The sequence below is a fragment of the Borostomias antarcticus genome (assembly GCF_949987555.1).
Source record: "Borostomias antarcticus genome assembly, chromosome: 3".
Classification (NCBI taxonomy): domain Eukaryota; kingdom Metazoa; phylum Chordata; class Actinopteri; order Stomiiformes; family Stomiidae; genus Borostomias; species Borostomias antarcticus.
In genome coordinates, this window is record NC_140236.1 from 1,462,544 (window position 1) to 1,465,043 (window position 2,500).

Below are 2,500 nucleotides of genomic sequence, written 5' to 3' on the forward strand. Positions count from 1 at the left end.
TGTCAGTGTGTCAGCGCCGCACGTGTGTGTTCACTGCCCATCTGGTTCTCGGTTCGGTGTGTGTGTGTGTGTGTGTGTGTGTGTGTTGGTGTATCAGGTTGGGCCTGAGCCCACATTTGAAGAGTGTACGTAAGTGCTTTTTTGAATGTGTCTCTGTGTGTGTGTGTGTGTGTGTGTGTGTGTGTGTGTGTGTGTGAGAGTGTGTGTGTGTGTGTGTGTGTGTGTATGATTGTGACCCCTGCGACCCCCCCGCTACACAACGCCGCCGTTGACCTCTGACCTGCCGCAGGAGCGGGAGCTGATCCCCTCGCAGCTGACGACCCCAGAGGTCACCGAGAGGTCGCGCGTCTCTCCTCCCTCCACACGGGGGAGAGACCAGTCAGAGCGGAGGGATACGGCACGCTGGGATACCAGCCAGGCCATAACAGGCTTGACTGTGACAGATATCCAGTTCCCAACACCTCACTCTTCTGATCCACTTCTACCTGCTGAGGGCTTCTCTCATCCTGGTTCTGTCACACACACAGTACACCCACACACACACACACACGCACACACACGCGCACACACACACGCACGGTACACTATCTAATGCTCTGCGTCAGACTCGGAGCTTGGCGAGGTACAGGTCACCAGTACGAGACAGGCGTGTGTGTGTGTGTGTGTGTTCAAACACAGTAGCTGACATTCGCAACGGCATTGTCTCAAAGACATGGGACAGCGTGTGTGTAATATGTGTGTGTGTGTGTGTACTGTTTGTGTGTGTGTGTGTGTGTGTGTAGGTGGTCATTTCTGGTTCTTCTACACACACACACACACACACACACACACACACACACACAGAATCAGATTACTGTCACAGAGCACAGCCAGACTAAGTGCTGGAGAGCGCCTGTCAGCGGTCATTTAATCCAGTTCAGTTCAGTGGTTCTAATTTGTTAGAGGAAACACAATTTAGTTCAATTTAGTTCTAAAGACAGAGAAGAGGAAGTGACATCAAGGACTGTGACCAAACCACAATCCCAAACCTTCTTTCCCCCAAAAAGAACCAATTATAAAAACACACAAGCATGCACCACATACACACACATACACAAACACATGGCCAGTTGGCCGTGTGTGTGAGTGTGTATGTATGTATATGTGTGTGCAGGGCTGAAAATTAACACCCGCCACGCTGGCGGGTAAATGTTTGTACCAATAGAGTCATGTAATAAATTATGCGTGCGATGTCGCCACATCCATGCCATAGACCGGCGTTCTGTTTGTTGTGTGTTGCACTTAAATAGCTCCCCCGCTGCACCAAATAAAGTTCAGTCACATGACTGTTGCAGAGCCTCACGCACTAGAAGAGACTGGTGACGCAGGGCTACTCACGCACAGAAAATCGTTCCCATTTACGCATACCGAGCTCTCTCTCTCTCCCTCTCTCACAGTGTTATTCTTCCTGTGTGACCCTCGCCCCCTCCCTGAGCATACGGACAGTGCAGGGGTCTGGGGGGGTCAGGGGGGTCCGAGGAGGGTCACGCTGGTCACATCCGGCTCTGGGAGGAAGTGACATCGTCATTATCTCCTCTGAGACTTCCTGTTTCCATGCGCTATCATTTCCCTCCCTGAGCAAAGGGAAAACACAGCGCTCCACATCCATGGAAGGAATGCGAGCGAACAGATAAGTACTAGCACACAGACTGAGTTCACCTCCAATATCCCTACTGGACTAAGCACGCACGCACGCACGCACGCACGCACACAACACACACACAACACACACACACACACACACACACACACACACACACACACACACACACACACAACCTACAACTCTCTAACTTCACCCAATTTCAGATTATACAAATCAGATATGGTTAGAGGGGGACTTTATAATGAATATAATATTTCTCTGGCTGATGGCTATGACCGCACTACACTTTGTAATATGTTTTTTATCTTATCTTATGTTGCACTCGCATGTTTGCTCGTAGAACTGCCCTGTCTCATTCCTGCACACAGTCCAATGTTGTCTCTATGTTATGAACCACGCCCGAAAGAAAATTCCTAGCATGTTGAAAAACTACAGCGGCAATAAAACAAATTCAGATTCTGATGACAGTGTGGTTTTTCAGTGTGGTTTTTCAGTTGTCATGTTCCCAGAATCTGTTTAGGGGCCCCTCCCCCGGCTAGCGGCTCCCAGGGCCGGGGGGAGTGAAAGGGGGGGTAGTGGGAAGGTCAGGCTGGAGGTCAGTCCCTGGGGGGCTGTATAAAGCTGCAGGGAGAGCTGTGGGAGAGACAGGGGGACAGGAGAGACAGGGGGACAGGAGAGAGACAGGGGGACGGGAGAGAGACAGGGGGACAGGAGAGAGACAGGGGGACAGGAGAGAGACAGGGGGACAGGAGAGAGACAGGGGGACAGGAGAGAGACAGGAGAGAGACAGGAGAGAGACTGGGAGACAGGAGAGAGACAGGGAGACAGGAGAGAGACAGGGAGACAGGAGAGAGA

The 2,500-nt window shown here is 51.4% G+C and overlaps 1 protein-coding gene across 1 annotated transcript in view; it reads right to left on the reverse strand.

Moving 5' to 3' along the window:
• The window catches only part of dip2ba (disco-interacting protein 2 homolog Ba), a 56,337-nt gene that overhangs the window by 37,402 nt on the left and 16,435 nt on the right, over nt 1-2,500 (reverse strand). The window lies entirely within an intron of this gene.